At 40.9% G+C, this 15,771-nt stretch overlaps 1 long non-coding RNA gene across 1 annotated transcript in view; it reads left to right on the top strand.

Moving 5' to 3' along the window:
• LOC135232839 (uncharacterized) overlaps positions 1-15,771 on the top strand; it is an 80,104-nt gene that overhangs the window by 38,717 nt on the left and 25,616 nt on the right. Inside the window, exon 2 of the long non-coding RNA XR_010323434.1 lies at positions 14,879-14,933. This is a non-coding gene — a long non-coding RNA (uncharacterized LOC135232839). The remainder of the gene's footprint in view (positions 1-14,878; positions 14,934-15,771) is intronic.

Raw genomic sequence — 15,771 nt, 5'->3', positions numbered from 1 at the left:
TGCCATGCAAACCAGCTGCCTGTCATTTGACTACTGCTGGGATTCCAGGTTCCTCATATGTAGAATATCAGGTTTGGGACAGATGGTGTTTAGAATTAAATTTTTTTTTAGCCATTAAATATTAACCTTAATACTGAATACCTTGCCCATGCTGTTTTTGCAATAAGGAAAGTAGGTATCTCCTTGTTACTGGATGGTAACAAAGCTGCCAGACATATGATTGTTGCTCAAAGAAATATTTATGCAAAGGAAAAGATAAACCCCTATGGTTGGGAACATTAGTCTTGTTTAAGCAAACCAAAAACTGGAGGGCGAGACGGGAGGAGGAAAAGAGCAAAAGGAATTTCGACTGGCGTTTAGATTGGCCAAAGGATTGTGAACCATTAGAAAGAAAGGCAAAGCCATAACCAAGCAGAAACAACTTCTGCCATTACTGTGCAGTGTGGAGAAGCAGGTGTAAATGATGGCGGTGACCAGTAGGAGGCATGGACCCTGGATTTAATCTTTTTTCGACGTTCCATTGATGATGGGGAAGGACTGCTACAGGGATGGCCTCTGTGGAAGTGTCTGACTGTTGCAATCAAATAACCTTGCTGTAATTATTCTTACATTCCTGCTGGGAAACTGCTGTATATATTCATTCCATTGTATGTTTATTGAACATCTACTTATGCGTAACTGAATGAATTGCCTTAGTCTCTATAAAGATAAGTAATTCTTCCTTGCAAGAGGTTTGTGATCAAATGAGGGAAACAGTTAATGACAAAACAGTATAATAAAAATGCTATTGCAGAAGTATAAATAAAAAGAACAATAAAAAAAAAACTATTGTTGGCAAAGGCTTTATGATGATGAAGTTTAAGGTCAGCTATAAAGGATGGGTAAGATTTTGAAAGGCAAATTGAGAGGAAAAGCATTCTAGAAAAATGGAACAGAGAGAACAAAGGCATTCCTTAAGGGACTTTACAAAACCCTTCAAATCTGACATCCGCATAAATTTTCTGCTCACAATTCTCCCCACCCACTGAACTTCTTGTTCTCTCAAACCCTGGGGCTGGGAACACTTTTCTTCCAAAATTCTTCACCTGGAAGACACCAGATGGGATCAGAGGTTGGGAAACATTTTCTGTACAGGGCCCAATAGTAAATGTTTTAGTACATTTAATATATTTATATTTAATATATTGCAGGTTATATGGGCTTCATCACACTATTCAAGTCTGCCTCTGTATGTATACAGTAGTATGAAAAAAAAAATAAAACCCCGTTGCTGTCAAGTTGATTCTGACTCATGGTGACCCTATAGGATAGAGTAGAACTGCCCCATAGAGTTTCCAAGAAGCGCCTGGTAGATTTGAACTGCCAAACTTTTGGTTAGCAACCGTAGCTCTTAACCATTACTTCACCACGGTTTCCAGTATTATGAAAGCAGCCATTAAATATGTTAACAAATGAGCATGGCCATGTTGCAATAAAACTTTCTTTTCCAAAAGAGGAGAGTTTGGGTTGGCCTGGGGATTGTAGTTTGCTGAAGCCCACTTTAGAACTTCACTCTTTCCTGGAATCCTTCCCTGAACTACCCTCTCTAGATTAAGTGTCCCTTCCTATCATTTACAAAACTGGCTGCATTTTTTTGTCCTCCAATGGCCTGAAAGCCATTTTACTCCTGAGTATTTCACTGTGCATGACTCAAGTTGGATGTTCAGTTAATATTTGCTGAATGAATCCATGAAAGGAGGAGTAGCGCAGGAGCACAGCACTCAGGGGTCACGTTGGTTGTGGAGTGTACTAAGAGATGAGGCTGGAAAAGTAGCTTAAGGCCAAAGTAGAGGACGTTGAAGACAATTCTAGATACCAGGGTTGGTTTTTGAGCACAGGAGTGGCATTTTAAGATTTAGGTTTTAGAATATTCTGACAGCAATGTGAAGGATGGCTCGTGGAAGGGTGAGGTCCGAGGCAGTGGGGATAAGAGACATGGGGATAAAAGCAATATGACTTGTGCTTTGTAACTGTTTTGTAGCAACGTAGGTGTTTTCTATCTGTGGTCTCTGTGTTTTGATATTAGAGATGTCCTGCAATGGAAAGCAACAGTGATTCAGAACAGGGTTAACCCTAAGTCTCCTCTCCCCGCTTCCCTTTTCCCATCCCCTTACCCCACCCCAGGAGTAATGCTATTACCGCTGTGCCCAGCACCAGAGGAGAAACAAGGCGTAGGAGAACAGGACAGAAGGCAACTGTGCTATAGTAGTTATTGATTAGAATAAACCATAAGATGCCCCCTTAAAATATAAATCTTGTATGTTAGTGAGGAGGGCTATTCTGAGTTACCTGCAAAAGAGGGGACAATAGGGGACTGAACCAGTGATGAAAGGGAAAGTGCCCAGAAATCTGAGGCTGGGCAGATGGCCCCAAGGGTTTTCAGGGGATTCTTTCCTCACTCACTATGATTCTCCAAATTCTCCGTAAGTCGCTGGTGTCCAAAAGTCCTTTAATGAGAAGAAAAGCCTTTGATTCCACAATTCCACATTGCAGATAACACGACATATTGCATGGAACAACACATGTATATTTCATGGGGTATACTTACCCTAAAAAGTCATTGTTTATCTGTAATTCAAATTAAACTGGTGTCCTGAGTTTTATGGCAATCCTAGAATACACACATCAGAACTTCCAGCCTCTGCTGTATTTGTATGCGTCAAATCTGGCAACCTACTGTGTTGTCTGTAATCATGATTATACACACACGCGTGCGCACACACACACTATTAGAATCTTTAACTTCAAATGCGGAATCTTCCAACAGACATGTCTGATCAAGACATCTCTATTCCTGTCTTCCTGTATTTCTTATTTTACCACTGCCATTTTTCTAGTCACCATTAAATGGTTAAAAAAAACAACTAACAAGACACCTGTTCACCAAATTAAATACAATATACACACTTAGAGCACCTGAAACCAAAAAAATCCGTTGCTGTGGATTCCACTCTGACTCGTAGCGAAGCCACAGGGCAGAGTAGAACTGTCCCATAGGGTTTCCAAGACTGTAATCCTTATGGAAGCAGACAGTTATATCTTCCGCCCATTGAATGGCTATTGGGTTCTAAGCGCTGCTCTTTAGGTTAGCAGCTGACCCAGGTTTCTACTTCGGTCTGGGAATTACAGTATCCTCTGACAATAGTACATATGGATCCCGGAAGTTTTCACTGTGGATAGCAATTTGACACATTTACTGCTCTGGACGTTCAGTTCAATGAGGTTCTTGCAGAAATGAATATTTGTTTGTATGTTTATTTACTCATTCATCCATTATTTATTATTATTATCTATCATCCATATCTGTCTGTCTGTCTAATCTATCTATCTATCTATCTATCTATCTATCTATCTATCTATCTATCTATCTATCTATCTATCTATCTATCTATCTATCTATCTATCTATCTATCTATCTATCTACCTACCTACCTACCTACCTACCTACCTACCTACCTACCTACCTACCTACCTATTTCCCTCTCTCTACCCATCCAACAGATAATTCTTCAGATAGTATCTTTAGTGAGGAAAGCCCCTGAACACACATGTAGCGTCTTAAGCATCCTTTTTAGCCAGCTCCGTGGGTGAGTGGATACCTTGCCTCCCAGGATAAGTATGTCACAGCTTCGATTACAGCCCCACAATCCATCTCTCAGACCTTCAGGAAATGAGATGGAGCCCAGCAGGCATTTGCTTTATTGGTCTGGGGAAAATTAGTTCTTCAATTTCAAGCCGGAGGGTCTTGGGATGAGTTGTGTTCTAGAAAGATAGATTGCCCTGTGTTGCGCTAAACCTGAATGAGCAATCTTGGAGGTGGGTCGAACAACACAGGCTTGGTGGAGTCACTCAGCCATCACAGTGAAGCACAGAGGAGGTGCCTACCTCTCAGGAGTTGCTTCCTGATGAGAATCTCATATGTGAATTAACTAGTAAAACTTTCTAGTGAAATAAGTTCATTCCTAGGGAAATAATAAAATTGGGGAAGATTTAACTAGAATGCCAATACTTTCTTGTCCTCTTAATTTTTAACCTCTTCTTAATTTTTCAAAAACTCCCACGTAGTAGCTGAGGTTTATGAAAAAGTTCGTTAGAGTACACTCTGGTAACCCTTGCCTTGTATCTGGAGGGAGGGAAAGATTATGGTGTAGTTTCACTTTTCTTTTTCCACTTTTTGTATTGCTTGAATTCCTTTCACAGTGAATATATTTTTCAGGTGTATATATATTTTTTGCAATCAAAAAAAGTAATTTTCTTAGCTGTCGTTAGGTGCCATTGAATCGATTTTTGGCTCATGGCAACCAAAAGTGACAGAGTAGAGCTGCCCCATAGGGTTCTCTAGGCTGTAATCTTTAAGAGAGCAGATTGCTGGGTCTTTTCCCCCACAGAGAGGCTGGGTGGATCCCAACTGCCAGCTTTCTGTTGGCGGTTAGCATGAGCTCTTAAGTGTTGCACCACCAAGGCTCCTTTCACAGGTTTGAAACTTCCTATTTCACTGTTCTACATAAAGTCAACTCTTTGAAACCTCCCAGTGCGTGTACACCTTGGGCTACACCGTGGTGCCCTGCACTAAAAAATGCTTGTTTTAGACTGGGTTCTCTAGAGGAGCAAAACTAGTGAAGCATATATGTAAATACATATATACATATAAACATATATATATTATATTTCTTATATTATATACACATACATGTATGTAAACATATATAATACAAACGTATATATTATATATATGTAGTCTAGCTCCCCCCCACCCCCGCTTATCCACGGTTTTGATTTCTGTGGTTTCAGTTACCCACCATCAACTGCGATTCAAAAACTTCAAATGAGTATGTAACTGTCTGTTCCATCATTCACATAATTTTTATTACACCATATTGTTATAATTGTTCTATTTTATTATGAGTTATTGTTATTAATCTCTTACTGTGCCTAATTTATAAATGAAACTTTATCATAGGTATGTATGTATAGTACTAGGACAAATCATAGAATATACAGGATTCCATACTATCTTCGGTTTTAGGCATCCACAGGAAGTCTTGGAACACATCCCCTGTGAATAAGAAGGAACTACTATTCTTTTCTTACTATTTTTTTTTTTTTTTTACTATATAAATACCTCAGGTCAGGTGGCAGGCTTCTCATGTCTCAAGAACAAGAGGTTAGATGGGGAGAGTGAAGGAGGAGAGAGAGAGTTTTTCAGAACACCAATTTATGTATTGAATACGGGCCACACCCCCAGAGAAACTCCGCTTTCAATGGATTGGGTTGCTCACCTCAGATCACAAAATATAGGGTTATGTATAGTTTATAGTGTCTGCCAAACCACTGAGGACCATGGCCTAGCCAAGTTGACGCATACCATTAACCATCACAATGCTCAAGGAGTATTAGCTGAATGAAATAATCAACAAGAAAGCAAATTCGTTTCTCACCATCAGACCTGCCCTTGCCTGTCTTATCGTTGTTATAGACCTGAATTCTGGCTAAAATGAATGGAAAATGAAGGGAGGGGAGAAGCCACAGAATGCAGACCTCAGAGGTGTGTGTAGAGATGCTGCACCTCCCACCCACCTCACCCTAAATAATACTAGAAGATCTATCTTGCCTGTACATGCCTCTTGGTTGTGGTTTTGTTATTTTAATTAGGCATCTGCACCCTGACCTTCGACTTCCTCTCTGCCTCCACCCCCAGTGCAGCCCTAGCTACCTTGTCCTAGCAACCCTGGTGGTAAGGCAGGCTTGAACTCTCTATCTCTGCCATGGGCATGAGGTGTGGCCACAACTGGAGGCAAAGAAGCACAGAGTCATGTAGCGTGCCACGTCTGTATCCTGCTCCCTCGCCACCAACACTCTACCCTGCCTCCCTGGCAGTACCCAGGCACAAACTTTCCAAATGAGCCACCTGCCATGGACAGAGCCCTCTCACAGCCTGACTGCTTCCCTAAAGAGGTTACTGAGCACTAAAAACTCAGTTGTGGACGAGTCAGTTTTGACTCATGGCAACCCCATGTGACAGAACGGAACTGCTTTGTAGGATTTTCTTGGATGTAAGCTTTATGGAAGCAGATTGCCAGGCCTTTCTTCCATGGTACCTCTGGGTGCGTTCAAATTGTCAATTGTTCAGTTAGTCAAGGGCAAACAGGTTTCGCCACCCAGGGCCTGCCCAGCACAAACAAGTATGCTGTTTTTTTTATTCAAAACTTAGGCTTCCAAGTCTAAATCACTTTTATATGTGGATTTTTTCAAATCTTCAAGGAATAGTTAACTCTTAGGTCAATTAAATTGTTCCAGGGCATAGAAAACTTGTCAATTCATTCTTCAAAATGAGAATGATCCTTATGGCAAAAATCTGATGAAGGACTGAAAATTTAGAAGTTCATATACATACATAATTGCTACCTCATAGAATTTCAATTTCAACTTTAAGAATTTTTTAAAATTTATTTCAAATTTGGAGATTGAGAGTTGGACAAAACAGAATTAAAAATACGTTAAAAAAATTCAGTTCAAAACTAAGCTAAGCATGACTAAGCTAAGCAAAACTAAGCTAATCATATCAAGAGAAAAAGAAATACTGGACTTACTTTCTAATAACTCTAAGAAAAAAGCTTTTGCAGCCTCCAACCCCGTTGTCCAGGAGGGCAACCCAGGGAGTGAAATCAGTGATGCCTATTCAGTATTTGTGTAGTAGAACGCAGCCTCAAGGCGTAAGGCAGCATTCACCCCAGCACTTGTCACATGGGCATTTGGCCATTTTCCACTGCACTCAATGGTCAAGGGCCAGGTCCAGGCGAATTGAGGGTCAGCCAAAACAGAGGAGGTGAAGGGCTCACCTGCACCTCAATTGGCTCTGGCAGGCCAGCCATGACCCTTGGTCATAACCAGAACCCTGCTGAGAAACTTAAGCCAGGAACAACCCTAAGTGCCTTAGAGCTCTTGAGAGAGAGCCCTGTTGTTGTTGTTAGGTGCTGTCGAGTTGGTTTTGACTCATAGTGACCATGTACAACAGAAGGAAACACTGTCTGATCCTACGTCATCCTCACGATTGTTGTTATGCTTGAACCCATTGTTGCAACCACTGTGTAAATCCATCTCATTGAGCATCTTCCTCTTTTCCACTGACCCTCCACTTTACCAAGCATGATATCCTTCACCAGGGACTGGTCCCTTCTGATAACATGTCCAAAGTATGTGAGACAAAGTCTTCTTGTCCTTGCTTCTAAGGAACATTCTGGCTGTACTTCTTGCAAGACAGATTTGTTTGTTCTTTTGTCAGTCCATGCTATATTCAGTGTTCTTCCCAACACCACAACTCAAAGGTGTCAATTCTTCTTCGGTCTTCCTTATGCATTGTCCAGTTTTCTCATGCATATGAGGCGATTGAAAACACCATGGCTTGGGTCAGGTGCACCTTAGTCTATAAAGTGAGATCTTTGCTTTATAACACTTTGAAGAGGTCTTTTGCAGCAGATTTGCCGAATGCAATGTGTCATTTGATATGAGTGCTGCTTCCATGGATGTTGATTGTGGATTCAAGTAAAATGAAATCCTTGACATCAGTCTTTTTTCCATTTATCATGATGTTGCTTATTGGTCCAGTTGCAGGGATTTTTGTTTTCTTTATGTTGAGGTGTAATCCATACCGAAGTCTGTGATCTTTGGTGTTCATCAGTAAGTGCTTCAAGTCCTCTTCACTTTCAGCAAGCAAGGTTTTTTCACCTGCATATCACAGGTTGCTAATTAGTCATCCCCCAATCCTAATACCCCATTCTTCTTCATATAGTCCAGCTTCTTGGCTTGTTTGCTCACCATACAGATTGAATAGGTATGGTGAAAGGATACAGCCCTGATGCACACCTTTCCTGACTTTAAACCATGCAGTATCCCCTTGTTCTGTTCGAACGACTGCCTCTTGATCTATGTACAGGTTCCTCATGAGAACAATTATGTGTTCTGGAGTTCCTATTCTTCAGCAACACTCAAGCCCCCACAGTACAACTAACTGACAGGCATGTGGGGGCGAGAGAAAGGCATAATAACTTTAATTCTTTATGATTGAATTGTACAGTATCCACAGATCCTCCTTCCCCTTTGTCATGGATTGAGTTGTGTCCCCCCAAAATATGTGTCAACTTGGTTAGGCCATGATTTCCAGTATTGTGTGGTTGTCCTCCATTTTGTGGTCGTAATTTTATGTTAAAGAGGATTAGGGTGGAATTGTAACACCTTTACTAAGGTCACATCCCTGATCCAATGTAAAGGGAGTTTCTCTGGGGTGTGGCCTGTACCACCTTTTATCCTACAAGAGACAAAAGGAAAGCGAAGCAAGCAGAGAGTGAGACAGGATTGAAAGTTTTGGTGAGGATGGTGGCCTGAAACACAGTTAGCACCCACATTGCAGTCCATGCAGGCAGTGTCCTCATCTGTGGGTGGCCTTGGTGCTTGAACATTCTGTGCGTCAGACCCCCAGGAGCAGGTCTGGAGAAACTGTTCACCAAATCCAGGGGGAATGTGAAGAATGCATGAAATATTTCTGCTTTTTTCCTTCTCCTATTACCTGCTACCACAGTGCTCATTAAGGTTCCTGCTTGACCAAGATGGATAGGAAATGTTTATCACACCATTTCTTTTTGTTTATAGTCCACAGAGTTAAAATGCCTGGGCTTGGACCAGGTCTTGATACAGGGGAAGCCCTGCTCCTGACACATACTCTCCTTGCCCCTACTCTCTGGCCTCACTTTCTGTTCCTTTTTCCCTTTTACTGGCATTAACTCCTTCATCTTCGTCCAGTGAGCCCTTACTTCCTAAATCCTTCTCTGGGCAACTGGGAGTATATAAAAAAATAGCAAGGTGTATATAAATTTTTGTAGGAGAGACTGACTTGATCTGTAAACTTTCACTTAAAGCACAATAAAAACGAAAATTAAAATTAAAAAAAATCCCTCTCTGGGTAAAAACGGCCATCTTTTTCACTCTTTGAATGAAACTTCTTCAAATGAAAAACTGTATTTATCTCTGGTTGTAAGATTATTGTTGTTATTTGTTGTTGTGCACCATGGAGTCAATTCCTACTCATGGCAACCCCATATGACGAGTAGAACAGCCCCGCAGGATTTCCTAGGCTGTAATCTTTATGGAAGCAGAGCAGCAGGTCTTTCTCCTGCAGAGCTGCTGGGTGGGCTTGAACCACCAACCTTTTGGTTAGCAGCCAGGTGCTTAACCATTGTGCCACGAGAGCTCCTATAAGATTATAAGCCAAGTGTACTGTTTGAGATTGTGTGGCAAAGAGCTCACTTTACCCACAGAGGGCACTGGCCTTTGTCCTGGTTCCTGCTGGGACTTGAAATACTAGTAGCATAGCTTCCAGCATCATAACAACTCGCAGCTACCTCAGTGTGACAGACTGACAAACAACCTGACGGACTTCTAGAATCACCTAAATACTGCTGCATCTGTCTGGCTACCAGCCACTTTCCTGTGGCTGTTGGCTTGGCCCACATCCCGGGGCGTCCATGGCTGGTTAAGGGATAACCCTTCCCGAGATGCATGGCGACCCCAAGGACTCGTCAAGTTTTCCAGGACTTCTCCCTAGAGACCTCGGGTTGGGGCTTCCCAGATCTCTGTGACTCTCAGCTAAGTTTCAGGTTAGTTTTGGGGCTTCCGAGGGCACTAACTATGCTCTGGGAATTGGAAATGTGGTATGGAGGTGATGCTTAGGATGAATATTTCTAAAACGTAATTATGTTCCTCTTTGCTTACAAGTCTTTAAAAGCCCTTCATGCCAACACCAACCCTTGCAGCAGAGCGCACCTTGGAACCATTTTCCTATTGCGTATTGTATCCCTTGGGCAGCAAGTTATAGATTACAGATTTAGGGAAATAAAGTTATTAGAGAAAGCAGTCTTTATTTGTTTTACAAGCTTATTTAACCATAGAATCCTTTTGAAGAACTCAATATCTAGTATTTAAGATATTTTGAAATGTTTTAGAGGCAGGAATCCAGGTGGTGCAATGGTTAAGCGCTCAGCTGCTAACTCACAGGTTGGTGGTTCGAACCCACCAGCTGCTCCACAGGAGAAAGATGTGACAGGCAGTCTGCTTCTGTAAACATTACAGCCTTGGAAACTCTATGGGCAGCTCTACTCTGTCCAGTATGATCGCTCTGAGTTGGAATCGACTCCCCAGCAACTTTTTTTTTTTTTTTTAAATCATTAGATGAATAAATGTGGAGAGAAAGAGATGAAGGAATATGACATCTCAAAAAATGACATGGATGTATTAACCATGTTTAAGTTAGCAGGTCTATCTTTATTTTGTTGCACCTGTCTATGTAATATTCATGTAGTACAACTCACAGTGGAGGGATGATGATTTCCTTTAGAAGGCATGTAAGAACAGTAAATGAAGGGTGTTAGATAATGCTTACTAATAAAAAATACCAAACCCATTGCTGCCGAGTCAGTTCCAACTTATAGTGACCTGATAGGACAGGGTAGAAATGCCCCCACAGGGTTTCCAAAGCTGCAAATCTTCACGGAAGCATGTTGCCACATCTTTCTTGTTCAGAGTGGCTGGTAGGTTTCAACCACCCACCTCCAGGTTAGCAGCAGAGTGCTTAACCACTGCTCTACCAGGGAGCCTTTGATGATCAATACCATTACAAAAAAAAAAGCTTCTAAAGGAGGCAGCAGTGCTGGTTTGTTGATAGAATTCTTGCCTTCTGTGTGGGAGACCTGGGTTGAGTTCCCAGCCAACGTGCCTTAAGCGTAGCCACCACCCCCCTGTTGGTGGAGGCTTGTGTGTTGCTACGATGCTGAGCAAGTTTCAGCGAAGCTTCTAGACTGAGATGGACTAGGAAAGAAAGCCTCATGATCTACTTCCAAAAATCAAACAGTGAACAACCTATGGGTCATAACAAACATCGTCAGGCTTGGACACCTCATCAAGAGGGATCAGTTGCTGGAAGAAAGCATCACATTTGGTGAAGCAGGGGGCTGGTGAGGGAGATCCTTGGTGAGATGGATTGGCACAAAGGATGGACTTGAACATGCTGGCGGTTGTGAGGATGATGCAGGACTGGACAATGTTTTATTCTGTTGTACATAAGGTCACCGTAAGTTGGAGTCAACTTGACGGCAGCTAACAGCAACAGTCAAATACACCCTCTAAAAAATTATTTGCTCTTTGAAATACATCTTAAATCATTTTCTACTCCAAAGTCATAAAATCTTTTTTATTTTTTATAAAATGTTTTAATGGACTTGGTTTTCATGCCTAGGTTTTTAATAGACTTTGAATTAGTCTAAATTTGCTAGTCAAATTTATAGTCTAAATTTGTTTCTGATAGGCTGTGTGAGGGATATAATATTTTCTGTATGGATGATCAATTTTCTGTATGGATGACCAATAATTTCTGTATGGATGACCATCATGACGAATATTTATCAAAAAAACCAAGTGTGTCTTTGCTCTCTAAATCACTGGGCTGCTTGCCTATCCCAGCTACACACCCCACTCTCCTGTTCGACTGTGATTTTGCAATAATTCTTATCCAGCAGGCAAGTTTCTATTCCCCAATCACCACTTCTCTTTTTCAGAAAATGTTTGAGCTATTCTTAGCTTTTTGCTTTTCTATAAGAATTTTAGAATACGTGCATCCAGTTAGAAGAAACACCTTGTTGAATTGTTTAAAATTAGAGTTACGCTGATTTTTTTTTTAATTAGACTTTAGTTTTTAGAATAGTGTTGGGTTTATAGAAAAGTCAAGCAGCTAGTACAGAGAGCTCCCATATACCTCCTCCCCACTGTGTAGTTTCTCTTATTGTTAACATCTTACATTAGTATGGTACATTTGTTACAATTAATGAACCGACTTTGATATGTTATTATTATTTTACATTTTATTTTATTTTTGTTGTTGTTGAGAATATACACAGCAGAACATACACCAATTCAACAATTTCTACATGTACAATTCAGTGACATTGATTCGGTTCTTCGAGTCAGGCAACCATTCTCTTCCTCCTTTTCCAAGTTGTTCCTCCTCCATTAAGATAAACTCACTGCCCCCTCAGTTTCCTATCTAATCTTTAGAGTTGCTGTCGTCAGTTTGGTCCTATATAGATAGATCTGAAAAGAGCATAATGCTCAAGGCATACATTCTTCAACTAGTTAAGTTAAATTAATATTATTTTTTAATTTTATTGTGCTTTAGGTGAAAGCTTACAGTACAAATTAATTTCTCAATCAAAATTTTATACACAAATTGTTTTGTGACATTGGTTGCAGTCCTCTCAATGTGTCAGCACTCTCCCGCTTTCCCTTTACACCCCATGTTCTCTATGTCCATTCGTCCAGTTTTTCTGTCCTTTCCTGCCACCTCATCTTTGCATTTGAGCAGGTGTTGCCCATTTGGTCTCATATACTTGACTGAACTAAGAAGCATGGTCTTCACGTGTGTTATATTGTTTGTTCTATAGGCCTGTCTCATCTTTGGCTGGAAGGTGGACTTCGGGAGTGGATTCAGTTCGGAGTTAGCAGGTGTCCAGGGGCCACAGTCTTGGGGGTTCATTGATTTTTTAAAAGATTAAATTCGTGTAAATGTATGAGTCTTTTCATCTAAGAATTTGGAATATGTGTCTGTTTTTTGTGTACTTCAATGACGTTTGTAGTTTTCTCCAGAAAGGTCTTGCCCATATTTTGTTAGATTTCTTTCTTTTTATCTTGCACTTTATGGAACTGCATGTTTTCCCTTTTTTTGCACTTTGTATTTGGTTATAATCTGTTTACTCTAAAGCTATTGCTGAACTCTTTTAGCAGTTGTGCTTGTGTTTTAAAGGGTGATGTATTTTCTGCAAAGTTAAGAATCTTGTATGAATGTTATCTCTAACTTTCCACTTTTTATTCCACTTATTTTTTTTTTCTTCTGACTTTAATTGGATGAGTTAGGGCCCTGATACAATTAGGAAAAGAAGAACCATTACTCGTTCTTGATGTGGGGCCTTCTTGCCCCTGACTTCAGTGGGAATATGTGTTAATGTCTTTAGCAAAAGCAAATGAACAGGAGAGACCTTGTTTTCTTCATCCTTGCTCTGTGGTGTTCAGACAGATCAGAAAAGACACTGAGGAGACAAACAGAAAACTCACGACAAGGAGGGCTTCCAGCAAAATGATTTTGCTCCTATTGAGCTGTTGATCTCAGGCTACCTGTATAGGACAACAAATGACTTTTCAATACTAGAAAAAAAAAAAATTGCTGTCGAGTTGTTTCTGGCTCTTGGCGACCCCGCGTGTGTCACAGTAGAATTGTGTTCCATAGGGTTTTCAAGGGCTGATTTTTCCAAAGTAGGAGATTGCCGGGCCTTTCTTCTGAGGTGTCCCTGGGTGAACTGGAACCTCCAACCTTTCTGTTAGTAGCCAAGTGTGTAACTGTTTTCACCACCCAGGGACTCCCTTTTAATACTAATAGCCATTTATTCAGGATTTTATCAAATTAATAAGTGAACACTATACTCAGAAAACATGGTGGGCAGTACTTAGTATGGCGCCGTGAGAAGGGAATCACACCGACAATGTTCTATAGCTGATGGACACCTGGGAATGCCATGAACGGTAATCTCTTCTTCTAGTGATCTTATAAACAGAGGCAAAATGGTTCAGCCCATGGCTAGCTCATGGTGCTCAAAGCTTCTCCTTTGTATTGTATTTATTTTCTTTATACCGCGAGTTTGGACCTTAAATATAATTTAACCGGGGCCCATGTAACTTTCAAACTTCAAAATGAGCATCTTTCAAAAGTGCTGATGTGGGTCATTAGTAAAATTTGAATATTTGAAATAGAAAATAACTCAGTGAGGCCCTTCTAGAAATAGAAATACAAATGAAAATTAATTCTTACAATAATTTCTCAGGAGAAGGCAGTGATCATAGACTTAGTAAGATTTCTGTCCTGCGTGCAATGTCCTGGTGAATCGATTGTGCATTATTTCCTTAGAACATGCAGAAGGAAACAAATAGGATCTCTTAATGCCACAAAGACAGATGTTAACAGGACCCGACAGGCTCTTGGGCCGTCCATCCGTTGTGCAATTTGTTGCTCGGCTACTAAGCAGGTGGCTGACTGTATTTCTGCTCACACTTAGCAGACTGACACTCTGAACAAATATTTAATTTTAAGAAAGTGCTTGGTGTACCCTCTTATCCTCTTTCTTTTAAACAGATAAGTCTGCCCTGTAAGAAAAGAAATTAGAAAGAACTTGGTGGTGAAAAGAAACCCAACCAAACCATGGATTCCACAGAGGCAGTTTTCTGCTTAATGGTGAATGAACTTTCTGTTTGTTACTGCAAAGCCCCTGAGGCCAAGTCAATGTTCTAAGAAATGGTTTCCTCCGTTCTGTGTGGGAATCTCACAGGGCTGAGTCAGAGCACAGGACACTGAAGTCAGCTATTTCAGACCCCTGTCTTTTCTCTGTGGTTTCACCTTGACTCTCAGAATCCTATCTGTCCTCAGCTGCACTCAAATATAACCTTGAGGCCCAAGAAGGCCTCCGCCTGCCACCAAATTGTCATCATCCTCCCCTTCTTTCTCTGCTGCTCTACTTTAGCCATTTCTACCTCTGATGTTCACGCAGGCTGGCTTGATCACATCCTGGCTCTGTGTCTCACTGGCTGAAGACCACAGGTGTAACTAAGGTATGGCAGGCAGAGTGTGTGACCTGGGGCGCCACTGGAGAAGGATCAGTTTCAACTGGCCATCGCCATTTCCATCGCCAGGTGTGAGAGATCATTCAGCAATTTAAAACTAACTGCCATTTTTTTTTTTTTTTTGCCATAGGTGCTAAGGAGCCTCGGTGGCACAGTGGTTAAAGCAATGGACAGCTAACTGAAAGGTCAGTACTTAGAAACCACCAGCCACTCCATGGGAGGAAGATGTGGCCGTCTGCTTCTGTAGAGATTTACAACTTTGGAAACCCTGTGGGGTATCTATGAGTTGGAATCGACTTGAAGGCAGTTGGTTTGCTTTTTGGTGGCCATAGGTGCTATTTTCTGTAAATAGGTCCCTGATAGAGACCCAGAGTAGGTTTCTTGATTTTATGAGCCTCATTCTCCTCATCTGTGAAACAGAGAAGATAACATCGATTTCACTATACTTGTGTAAAAGTAAATGAGATGTATTTAGATCATTTGACTGGTATTTATCAAACTGAAGTAGGCACTCAATAATCTATTATATCCCTCCTTAAAAAAACAAAATAAACAAAACCAGTTGTGAACAAATTTTGGCTCATGGCAATTCCATGTGTGTCAGAGTAGGACTGTATTCCATAGGGTATTCAATGCGTGATTTTTTGATGTTGATTGCCAGGCCTTTCTTCCAAGGCATTCCTGGGTGGACTTGAACCTCCAACCTTTTGGTTAGAAGCCAAGCATGATAATCATTTGCATCACCTAGGGGCTTCTAATCCACATATAGCCATGGATTCCTTGGCAGATTATATACCTTTTTTAGTTTGCTAATTTACAAGGACTATGTTTTTAAAATCTCAACTTAAGTATGTACATTAAAACAAATGATATTGATTAAACCACCTAGAATTGTATTCTTACGTAATGATCATCAAAGTAGTGCAGTGATTCTTAAGCTGGCATGTACACTGGGATCTCTTAGAGAGTTCTAAAAAGACATGTCTTAGTTTCATCCTTAGAAAGTTAGATTTATGGGTTTGG

This window comes from Loxodonta africana, chromosome 11 (genome assembly GCF_030014295.1).
Source record: "Loxodonta africana isolate mLoxAfr1 chromosome 11, mLoxAfr1.hap2, whole genome shotgun sequence".
Classification (NCBI taxonomy): Eukaryota; Metazoa; Chordata; class Mammalia; order Proboscidea; family Elephantidae; genus Loxodonta; species Loxodonta africana.
Note: the sequence above shows the minus strand (reverse complement) of the source record. Positions and strands in the feature narration are given on the sequence as shown.